A 12587-nucleotide genomic window follows, 5' to 3' on the forward strand; every position below is an offset into this window, starting at 1 on the left:
CACCCGACTGTTGTATTTTGGTGGAGGCAAGGAGACAAATATCTCAAAACCTAGTGAACCTATTTTTTAGTTATAGTCAAGACATTTTCTTGAGTTAAACCATGCAAGTCTGAAATAGTGTAAAAGTCTCAAATGCCATAATGACTGATCTTTAGGTCTCTCATATTAGTGTTTCTGTCTGTAAACGCAGGAAACATTTTATCAACATTTTGGTGGGCCTTGATTGAAATTAGTCCATTAAGTAAACACCAGGCAGATGAAGTAACCTAATCATCACATCTCATCAAGAGAATGTAGATCTGATAGTGGGTTAACACACATCAAGGCGCGTTCAGGAAATAGGAAGTGAACACTTAGTGCAGCCGTGAACGGCAAATTGATTTTCTCCTCTTAACAAAAGCATAATCATACCATTTCTAAATATAGTACTCCACCATTTCCGTTAACCAAGAGCAGATTAAATGCTTACAATTGCTCATACGCATACTCGCTAGAGTGCAGACACGCTTTAACACACATTGTGAGCTAATTGCATACATGCATGTGTGTGTTCGCACACCGCCATTCTCCACCATCAGCTTGACTTGATTAGCTGTTGCGGTGTATGCAACCGCTCTGCTGATGAAAGACAAGAAGCTGGATCTGTCACTGCTGCACGGGCATTACAAGCACAGCAGTTTACACAACAGTGGAACACTAACGTTGGCCTTCATTAGAGGGATTAGAAGCCTAATCTAAAACACTGCTCAAGTCTCTCATCCCAAACCCTAAACAGCCTCTCTTGGGGGGCCCTTCCCTCCTACACCAACCATAACATCTCAGACTTCAAACAGTCCATCTGTAACCCCAACCTCTGGGTGCTATCCCCTCTCTCATCGACCCCTATCTCAGAGCGAGAGGTTGCCGAGGGTGATGGACCCCATGTGATGGTGCAGCTGTGGAATGATTTATTGCTGGGTTAATTGTTGGGTGAATGAGAATTGTACCCATAGGCTGCTAGCTCTGGTTTGATTACGGGTTCACCTGCTATCAGATTGTTGCATACAGTTCATTAGCTTCTTAATGGGACTCATACCCCCCTCTTTTGACTGCTGAGGGGCCATTTAGGGAAAGATAGCGTCCAGGGAATAGACGTAGGGCTGCTCTATTGCAGTAATTAAGGGTCATTTGTTTTGAACTTCCTGTGCTGACCAGCTGCATGGTGTCTGTCCACCATAAAGCTGCAAGGACCAACAGGCCTTGAACAGCCTTCTGATGACTGTGACCCTCAAAGCTGTCATTCTCTCTCATGTAGTTTAAAGAGTCGGTTCACCCACATTTATACAAAACATATTTTCTTATTTACTGCTGTTGTTATCTAGCCGTGCAAACAGTTTTGGTTTTATGTGCTTGAGGTTTTGAGATCTTCATCATTACTGCTGCAATCCCAGAAGAATGAGGTGATTGGAATTTTGTTTGTGCAGCTAAAACGTTACAAAAATTGCAGTTAAATACCTGAACAGCAGTGTTTTCCCATTAGGATAACAATTACACATTTTTATTATTATAGCACTTCAAAACAGAGTGCCTCAAAATAAGCACAGATCAAATAAACAACAAACTAAGCTGTAACATAATTGAGTTATGAATAAATCAATGACCGAAAAGCTGCTTAAAAAATGTAGGCTTTTAAAGTGAGTGAGTTTAAAAGAGGAAACAGAGTTTCCAAGTCCAAAAAGAAGGTGGTGTGCTCAATGGTTAAAACACTCAACAAACAAACGCGTCATGAAACAGCAATGATTCTTGATGATCTGAAATGGGTTAAATAATCCATTATAGGTGGGAACCATTAGCACACGCGCCTCCAGGCAAAGAGTTTTGGGATTTTTAAATTTGATGCAACAGTATATGTCTGAAAGAGGAAACTGACTTTAGACATTAACATTTATTTCAAGACAGAGTAATATATTTTTCATTTGAGTTAATAAGTTTAACTTTATTCCCTTATGTTTTTGTCAGTCTGTTGGTATGTAACTTTTGATGAGTTACTGTCTGAATGACAGTAATTATCTCCGTCCTGTTGTTCCTATTATCTAATCAGCACACATCTCTAAATGAATGCATAAAAAGGTCAGGTTTGGGCATTAACTCTTGATTTGAAGCCTGATGAAGACTGATCAAGGTCGAAACCACGCAATTTAATTGTTTCATGAGCAAGCCATGTTAATGAATAAAAGCTTTTAATCAAAACTGCACTCATTTGAGTGCCTGAAATTTGCTCTTTGGCACATGTTTGAGGAAAGAGAGCTATGGTGTTTTCCATCAGCACATTATTCCAAACTCCAGGAGCCCAAACTGCAAAGGTTCAATTACATCTGTGTTTAAAAATCCAGATAGTTAAGCAACAATAAAAATTCACAGACTTCTCAATGCTGAGTTTTTCCAAGGAACTTCTTTCTGTAGAAGAAATAGCTCGCATGAAAACGCTGTGTTCTATGGATTATCCTCTGTAACAGTGTTACTGGTGGGTTTTGAAACATAGCACACACACCAAAAAAATCCTTCCAAATATCTTTAAACCTCAGCACATAAAACCAAAACTATCCACATGGCTAGATAGCACTTGAGGCAAGTGGAGAAAATGTGTTTTTGTAATTTGCATGAAGTAACTCTTTAACAGAAAGTAAGTAGGACAGAATATGAAAGAATATGTGTAACCCAAAGGGAAAGAAAGCATTGACAGGCCAGGATATGCTGCAGAATAGCAGTTGGTACAATCATTCCTGGGGCATTAACCTAATGCACCGCAATCCTCTGTTTCCTGATATTAACTACAATCAGCAATCAACCTGCACTGCAATTCCCAACTGCTTAAAAACACATTCAAGTATAGAAACGATAGCACAAAATCTGTTTTTTAACCTATTACCAATCTTGAAATTGATTTAAACTAAATTGTGAGATTTTTGGTCTGGGAAAAAAAAAACACAGAAACACAACACAGAAAAAGCAGTTCCTTTTTATTAGCCTAAAATGGACTGAAGAATGGAATCGAAGATTGTGAGGTGGAGATGGAGGTGATTGTTCATATGGTGGAAAATCAGCTGCCACATTTTTAAGAGTGTGATTGGATTGTTTTTGGAATGGCTCCCCTAACCCCACCCTGGAATCTATACCTTTTTATTATTTCCCATAATGTGGGTACTGGCGGAAGCACACGGAAAAAGGTATCCGTTTGAAACCGTGTGAGCTGTGAAGTAATCACTCAAATACGTCCTTGTTAGCCCTGAGTCCAGTTGACACTCACTGGGCTTTTACCCAAGCTAAAAATATGTCTCCTTTTCTTTCATCTCTCCTCCCTTTCATTCTGCTTGTGAGAGCTTTACTGGGTGCTGCTGGTCCGTGGCCTAACTGAGGCCTGAAGCCCCCCTCCAGTAAAGTAGTGGGATGCCAAACATCCTCTGATTTACAGCTTGGAGCACACGCTATGCCTTTGCTCCTATGGGCTATAAAAGGCAAATGAGAGCGTGATGTCCAGATCCCGCTTGCTATATTAACCTACATTCTTTCCAATAGAGTAGAGTGGCTGCACGGACTGACTATAACCACATGGTGGAAAGAGGCAAACCTTCCAGGCCCCAACAGAGAGCTCACGTGAAAGGCAGATGGAGGGTTCGGATAGCGTACCGATAACATCAGCTGCTTACCTGCTCTTGCATATAGAGCAGTCAATAACATTCCTTTTCTGCTACACAACACTGGCTCCACAGTCTTGTCTGGCCTCAAATCATACTAAATATTTCTTCAATTGGGACCTGAGTGACCAGAATTACTAGTAGGATCCATGTTCAGGACCAAATACGAACAAGGACAAGAGTCTGCAGCCATGCTAGCAGCTCTGTGACACTGTTCTTAGTCACAGTGGTGCTTTAAGTTGAATGCTAATATGGTCACAATGGCAATGGTAGCATACTGATGTTTAGAAGGTATGTTTACCATGTCTACTCTCTTAGTATGTGTGTTAGCATGCTAACATTTGGTAATTAGAACTAAAGACAAAGTTTGTTGGTCAAAAACATAAGTGTAAATGTCTTGACAAAATCAGTCTAGTAGATTGTGAGAAATGTCTCTACAGCGGTGAAAACTTTGATCTACTAGATGGACAGTCAGGGAATCACTCAGTTTATTAGGATCTTCCGGCCGCCGTGAATGTCTATTAAAAATTTCATGGCAATTGGGATATTTCAGTCTGGACCAAACTGATGGACTGACTGTGAGATGTTGTCTTCCGTAGAGCCACATTGTTAGCATGGCAAAGGTCAGGCGACTGGGGGAACCTAGCCTTTGTGTTTTTAGTATTTTAGAAATCTATAGTAATGCTAAAGGGAGAAATGAAGGGAGATGTTTCTATCAGGTCTTTGTAATGCTTTGAAGCACATCAACCAATGTGAGCAGGCCCCCTGTTGAAGATGTGGCCAGGACTCAGGCCTCAACTACTTTTTTACCCCACCCATTCCTCTCAGGATTAGCTTTGCTATGATTTAGCGCTGTTTCTCACTGGCCTCTGGAATGCGACAGATGACGGATCTATTTTCCTACATTGTTTCACCTGCTCTAAATGGAACCACATGCTGCGCAGGACCGCCTCTCCTTTGTCTGTAATTGGAAGCACATGCAGAGTAAAGCCAAGAGTAAAGCAGAGCCGCAACAACCGACAAGGTCCTCCGCCACACACCTCCCCTCCCCTTCCCCTGGGTCTGGGGTGCCACATTTTGGTCGGGGCCAAGTGGCAGGTCACATTGCAGAGCCTGAGAGCATTTATTGAACTAAGTGACCTGGCATTACGTGTCAAATTCAGTTCAATGGGACGACTGTATCGTGTGTCCTGGGAGTCTTTCAAGCCCCTCGGACTGAAATTTGAGTGGCAGTTAGGAGTCTGCTGAGGAAGGAGGCCTTGACATTGAGTCTGACATGCTTCGAGAACACAAGCAGTACTGTACTGTTCATTCGCTATGGTCTGTGATGTCTGGACGAGAAAGGCCATGGATGCAGGGCAGAAGTATCATCGACTCTTACATCACTGCTTTTTGTACCGGAGCAAGATTGCATAAGGGCAGAATGTATGATAGTTATTAACCTCATCAATCACGTTAATCTTACATGTCTGTCAATGATGTATGGGAGGAATCAGTGATATCTGGGGGGAGAGAAACAGAACTCATTATATTCAATGAAATCTATAAGGCTTGTTAGCCAGGATTCTTGGAATACAGAGAATATTTTGGCCAGATACCAAAAATAAAGTCTCAAAATAATCAGATTTTTTTTTACATTTTGTTTGTGGTAACTGTCCATTCATATTTTCTTTCCCACTATGAAAATCTAAAGGCTTTCTGCACATTTTCTTAACATTTTGACAGTCATTTTGGAGACGGATTTATGTGCCGAGTCTGACACTTTAACATTCATCTGCTCAAGGGTGAAGCCTTCTCTGTGCTCACCTATAATCTTTAAATTAAGACGTGTACATGCAAGCAAGGAAATCAATAATGGTCCAAATGTGTGTGGTGGAAATTAGAAACTAGAGGTCGACCAATTAATTGGTTTGGCCTTTTAATTGGCGCCAGTAGGACTATTTACAAACTATTGTTATTGGTGGAACTTTGCTCCAATAGTGGCTGATGACTGCGCAGCCTCCACTGGTCTTGTGGGGATGTACGTCACCATTTTTGCATGCAGTTCACCATCGGTCGACCTCTACTAGAAACCATACTCAGCCAAATGGGAATATTAGATGAGAACATAAGGTATGCAAATTTGAAGTAGCAATTAATAAAGTCAGGGGTTGGTATTTCTGTAAATTTTTTTGTACATTCACTTGGCAGTAAAGCCCTTCTTTTCCCCATTTTTCCTCAGTAAGGTTTAAAGGCCAGATAAGTCATTACCAGGAGTGTTGGGCACGCAAAACACCCATTTTCAGGTTTCAGCCTCATTATTGTGAAAACCATAAAGTCATGTCCTTGATTGAGCCTGACATCAGCTATAAACTCATCAGAGTAAGTTCATGGGGGCCTCAATGTAGCCTGATTGCCATAGAAAAGCTGGCATGTTTTTTTTCCACCAAAACCATGATTAGCACCCTGTTACAGTTATTGGACTAGATTAGCAACTGTGGCGCCAAAGATTAGTGCAACCCTCTGGCTTCGCAAGTCATTTGGAGCAGTTGTGAGAGCTGCAGGCGGACTTCAACCACTTTATCACTATGTAGACCTTAAAGCAGTTGCAGACGCCTCAAGGGCAGAAGAAGGACATTCTTGTCACTCATGTGGGTAGCAGAGAGAGGATGTAGATATGAACCAAATGTGATGTTTGGGTGTCCTGGATCTTTCTCGCTGGCTTCGGGGTTGAATCTTGGACTGTGCTGCAGTGACATCTACTGGTGATAAGTGGAGTTACAGCTTAATCTTCTATATACATGCTGCATTGGTCAAATGCTTTCTCTACTAGAATTTGGACACTGTGCAAATAATGTGAGGAGCGGGACAGTTATCTGTCACATTAAATGCATGATTTTGTTCTTGACCTCTTGTCTAGTGGTGGCAGGATGGCACATACTTAAGTGAATGAAGAAGCAAATTAGTAAATTAGTGTGTCCTATCTCATTTTATTTTCCAACATGATGGTCTGAATGCTTTCTGCAGATTTGTTGACCCAAAAATTGTCAAATTTTTAAACTCTGCATTCACTCAAAAATGTGTTTTGATAATGGTTAATTTCCTTGTATGTTTGACTTTCATTGTGCAGAAAATAAAGACATTTCTCTACAGGCAAGCAAGGAAGTCAGTCATGGTCCAAAATGCAACTTACACAAGTTTGTTGTGGAAGCTGGAAATAGAGTTTGACCAATTAATTGGCTTGGCTGATTAAAGTGTGTCGATAGGGCAGGGAAATGAGGGAAGAAAAAAATTGTATAAGCAGTTCTTTTCCTCTGCCCTTTGGTGTGCAATTTCTGGAAATTGTGGGCATAAACTATGATACCTGAAATTATTTAGATGAATATGTCATGTTATGATGTCTCTTTTTTGGCTTTATGTGTTATTGCAAGTAACCCTATGTGAGATTAGCCAAATTTTGGTGCGACAAATTGACCTGAACCACTGCATGGCTGGACTAGTGGAGCCGCTCAGTGGCCATAAGTGCAAAAATCGTTTTAAGCATGTGGCTTGTTCACATTGGAAAAGTGGCAAAAATAAAGATTGTCTACAAAGCCAGTGTGCATACTGAAAAAAAAAGTTCAGTGTACCATTGATGCTTCGGTCCTGGAACAAATTAGATAATGATAATGAATGAAATCTTGTCCAAATTTTAGTTATCACAGGTATATCAAAGTTGCAATTTGACAGGCATCAGTTTTGAAATATTTCCTGTTGGAACAAAACTGTAAGGGACATTGATTTCTAGTATAACTGTAAACAAGCATATTATGAAAGTTAAGATATGCTATTGATTGGTAGTATAGAATTGGTTGTCAGGAAAAGTCTGTTTTCCTTTCCTTAGATAAGTGAACTAGAGGTAAAGCAGAGACAGCAACAGAGGATTGCAGAGAGGGGGAAGCGCCTGTGTTGACTGGGGAAAGAGCAGCTGTGATGTCGCGGTGGGCCAGATGCACAGATGATCTGATTAAGGACGTGTTCTCAATCACGTAGCACTCACAGGTCACACACAGACAGGTTTTTATCTCACTCACATCACCTCATTGGAGAATGGAGTGCCATGTTGTGGAAACTTTAGTTTGTTTTTAGATGACAGATAGCAATTCAATGGCTTAGTTTGCATTGACTTGACATGCTGTTGAGGGCAATATCACACTCAATACTCTGCAGTAGTTGATGATATAACATGTCATGTGATTTAATAGTGACTTGACAAAGACTTCTACATTGGAAGGTAGTGTGCCTCTGTATGTGTCTCACTATAAATAAGGCTCTGCCTCCACACAAATACAATTTACAGAGCTGGATCACTGTAAAGATGTCAAACCTTGTTGATCAGGATGTGAGCCAGCAGTTCTTGGAGGTTTGAGAATGTAAATGAGCACAACAGTCCAGGAACTTGGTTCAGAGCTCTGCTTTTTGCTGTTTTCTAACGTCTGTAAACATGAAACAAATGGCATCAATACAAGAACAAAGGCAACACACTGACTTGAGGGCCCCACACTTTGTCAGTGCATTTCTTTTGTTTCTCTGGGGTCATTAAGATGTAGCCTACAATAACTCTAAAACACATTATTCAGGCTAGAGTTAATTTTACTAAGGCTGGCAGGTAACAAAATACAAAAAGAAAACCTATTTCTTCCTCCCTAATCCCAAAGTCCCACTTGGCACAGTCTGCATTGCCAACAGCTGGTGGAGCAACGGCCATTCACATCATGAGAGCACCATCTTCAACCAGGAAGTGGACCTCAGACAGCAATGATTACAAATCAAAACAGCCAAGAAAACGATGAAACAAACACTTGAGCGAAAGCATAACAAATGAAACAAACGTAATAATTAGCTAAAGTGAATCCTAAATTTACATTATGAGCATGACACAACCAAAACCAAATATTCAACAAAACTGATGAATTAAAGAGCTTTTCATATGATTTGCTCACTCACCTGAAGTTGCATCTAGCCATGCAGATATCTTTGTTTTTTTTTTTGTCCAGGTTTTGAGGTGTATCAGATTTGTGCAATGATGACCCCTGAACAGCTTCAACAGAGGTGGAACAGGTTTTTTTTGGGGGGGGCATGTGCGGTTATTATGTCATGTCAAAACCCTCAGTATTCTCGATTCAGTGTCTTTCGAATTCAGATTCGATATGGTGCTTTACTATCATATTATTTTTCTTAAAACATATGCTCAGGGTTTATGAACACATACATAAAAAAATGTGTGGTTTTCACAATCCGTGGAGGAGTAGGAAACCTGTCTAGTTGCAGTGGCCTGGCCTTCCTGGGCATTTCTGCCTCCACCCCAGATCAGCGGAGTAGTGGTAGAATTTTGTTTTGTTTTGTTCAACAGCAACATATCTTTCCAGAAACCGTATCTCTGGATACTCAAAAGAACACAGACTCTACAGTTTTCAAAGGAACTATTTCTTCAATAGAAAGCAGTTGACCGTGTTTTATGTCAGTTATTTAGAGTAACTGTGCTCCGTTGTATTTACAGTGGCAAACCAATCACCAGACAAGTACGTCACTGTGGATAATTCTGCAAAACGTTAATTATATGCAATGACAACTTTTTAGTTAGGAGAACAGTTCTTTAACTGAGTGTGTGTCCCAAATTAATTGAGACATCGATACATCCCATATGGAGTGATGGAGGACTGCCATCCAGTTTTGACACTGTATGTGCACATATGGTGTGGTATGGTTGTGGTAATATGAGTCCAGTCTCTCCTGCTCTTTGTCCCTTGGTGTCTGATTAGTGAAGCTCTGTTTTATCCTGCTCATTGAGACATGAGCAGGTTATACCTTTCAGTCCTTACTTATTGCACCTACAGCATAACATGATGTGGGATCACTGGAGGGGCTCAAACTGTGCAATGAGAGACAGCACAGAATTACTATCTTCCCACCACCTCCTGCTCCTCCTTCCCTCCACTCCATGCACTCCCAATGCAGTCAATTACCGAGATGGAGCTGTGATTGATCATGTTGCAGGCGGATGGCACAAAGGCCCTCAGTTCAATAATGACAAATGTTCTCCTCAGCAATCCTCACTTGATTTTGTCAGGTCTGTTTGCTACTCTGTTACACTACAACACATGTAATCCTTCAAGTCTCAGGCTTATTGATTACAAAAGGCAAATACATTTCAACAAGGACCACAATCAATAACCACGGCTGTGTGTGACAATATAAAGGTCTTTAATCAGAAATAATTGAATCGGATGATCATGGAGGAGTTTCACAGAGGCAGTCTTTTTTGTTCCTTGAGTCAGCATCATTGATGAAGGTGATTTGACTGGGTGTTTGGGAAAGAGTGAAAGATGAATGTTTGAATGAAAGACAGGCAGAACACAAGAGTGAGAAAATAGTCTGTAAAATATGATTTTCAGTGCGAATCATCATTGAACAACCTCATCACCTTAGTCATTACCTCTTATTGAGGGGTCAACAGCTTGAAGAGACAGTGGTGTGTGTTTAATGACCACTCCAGGGCTCTACCAGTGTATAAATATGGCATGTAAGGAATGAAACATTTCACAGCTGCTTTGAACTTAAGCAGTCAAAAACCTGAAGGATCTTATATTTCCAAACATTAAATGAATAGTTTGACATTTTGGAGAAATGTGCATATTTGCTTTTGTACTAAGAGGTAGATTTATGCAATTCTCATGTCTGTTTGGTTAATACAAACACATAGCCAGCTGGTTAGCTTAGTTCAGCATAAAGACCCCCCTAGACTATGCGTCATTTTCATACTTTGGTTACTCTTCAAATTGAATAAACAAGATATAACACCTAACTATAATTAGTGAGTTTTAGAGTTGCTGGTTAATGGGTTTTGTCACCTTTGGACAGAATCAGGCTAACTGTTTCCTCCTGTTTCCAGTCCTTGCGCTAAGCTAAGCGGTTGCTGGCTAGCTTCATATTTAGGTTACATAAAAAGTGGTATCAGTCTCATCTAACTCTGGGCAAGAAAGCAAATAAATGTATTCCCCGAAATGTCGAACTACTCCTTTACAACACAAGTTACTTCTCTAAGCAACCCCACCCCTACTACATTCAAACAACATGCTGTGTTGATCAGCTTTTTACAGCTATCCTACAATGTGCCACAGCGGCATTTTAATGTAGAGGGCTTCACTTCAGACTGTGTTATTCATCCACATTCTGCCCCCTTGTCCCTGTTAGACTAAATGAATAGGGCAAAGGCAATGACATTCATCATATACAGGAGGGACAACCATAAAGGGCAAAGAGGGGCTGATAAAAGAGGGAGAGACAGGCGGCACAACACGCTGTCAAAGCCAAAGGCCTCCGGTAGGGACTCACACAGAGGAGCTGAGGCAGCAGCAGGGAGGCAATGTAGACATCAATGAAAAGGGACACCAAAAATATAATGTCTCAGGTGGGTTTCCGATCAAATCTGCCGTAGGCACACTGCAGCTCTTTTTTTTATAATATGCTGTAAACTACACAGTACACAAAGCAGCTCCTTGTATCTGCAGTATATTCTGCCTCTACCACAGGTTAACAGTGTAAACACGGCAACATTGTGAGCTGACAAATGGCTTGCAATTAAAAGACACTACATGAAATCCCTTGGTATCAATGTGACTGCTAGCCAGCAACACAGCTTTGCGGCTAGTGGGCGTCACTCTGAAGAAAACGGACACAAACAGTAAACAACAAGCTTGTGTTCAGCTGTGGTGAAATAAGTCCCTATGTTTATGTGACTGGTCAGTCGAGGCTACACACTCAGGCATATACAGCATTTTGTGTAGTGCGGAAAGAACATCTCTTGAATCTCAAGTGTTTAAAGTTGGCCTATTTCCACCCTCCTCTAGGGTCCTGGTGAGTGGAGGATGTTGTACATTCATTAGAAAAAGAACTGTCAAGAGCCTGGCTGACAAATGACGCTGGCCCCTAATGACTGCCCAGCTGCAATGTTTTGTTTTTTGTGTTTTTTTTTCTTGGGACTCTGGTGTTTAGTGAGATGTTTTATTAAAAGATAAGGCTGGTGGTATTTAATTTTTTTTCATATTGTGAAACAATTCTCATGAAAAAACAAACAATTAATTGATGCTACAAACAAACATGTGGATATAATATAACCAAAGCCTGATATTTCTTATTACTTGTTACCATAGACCTCCACTGTTGTTTAAAAATGATTCAGTACTGTTGTACTGGGTGATGGGTTCCTTCATAGTGATGAACATGGGTGATTATTTGTATTATTTTTAGAGAACTGAATATATATTAATTCGCAGCTGTAAATAGTCCCCAACAAATGAGCTATTCACACCTATTTGTGTAACATTTGCTAAAAACTTAGGAAATTAGTGAGCCTTTAAAAAAAAAAAGAAACTATATATTTGTGACCTGTTTTCATATAGATTTACCTCTTCATTAGGAACAAATGGGCTTTGGGCTGAGCACCACAGACGCAGTAGAGAAGTCAAAGTATTGAGAGATGGACTAAAAACATTGTTGAGCTGGAAAGTTCAGTCTTGATTGTTTGAAGTAGCAATTTAGTTAAAATATGTATGACCAAAAAGAAAAAAAAAACCTACATACTATAATGTGACCAAAGTCACCAAAATTAGTCTTTTCATGGGATTTGTTGACATTAAGAAAAATCCACAATAGCACCAGCTTTATCCTCCAAAGATTACATACAGAAGGACAACATTCACAATAAAGTGTGATATTTATATATATGTATAAATTAGATTGTAATAAAATCAGTGCAGGTGTTACACAGCAACGTGAAAACACTGTCAGAAAAACAAGGGAGGATAAAACAAAATCACCACTTCTGTCTCTTAGTATGTTTCCTGTGTTCACGATTTTTTGCAACGGAATTTAATTTAATAACATGTTTTTCTT

The sequence above is a fragment of the Chelmon rostratus genome, chromosome 6 (genome assembly GCF_017976325.1).
Source record: "Chelmon rostratus isolate fCheRos1 chromosome 6, fCheRos1.pri, whole genome shotgun sequence".
NCBI lineage: Eukaryota > Metazoa > Chordata > Actinopteri > Chaetodontiformes > Chaetodontidae > Chelmon > Chelmon rostratus.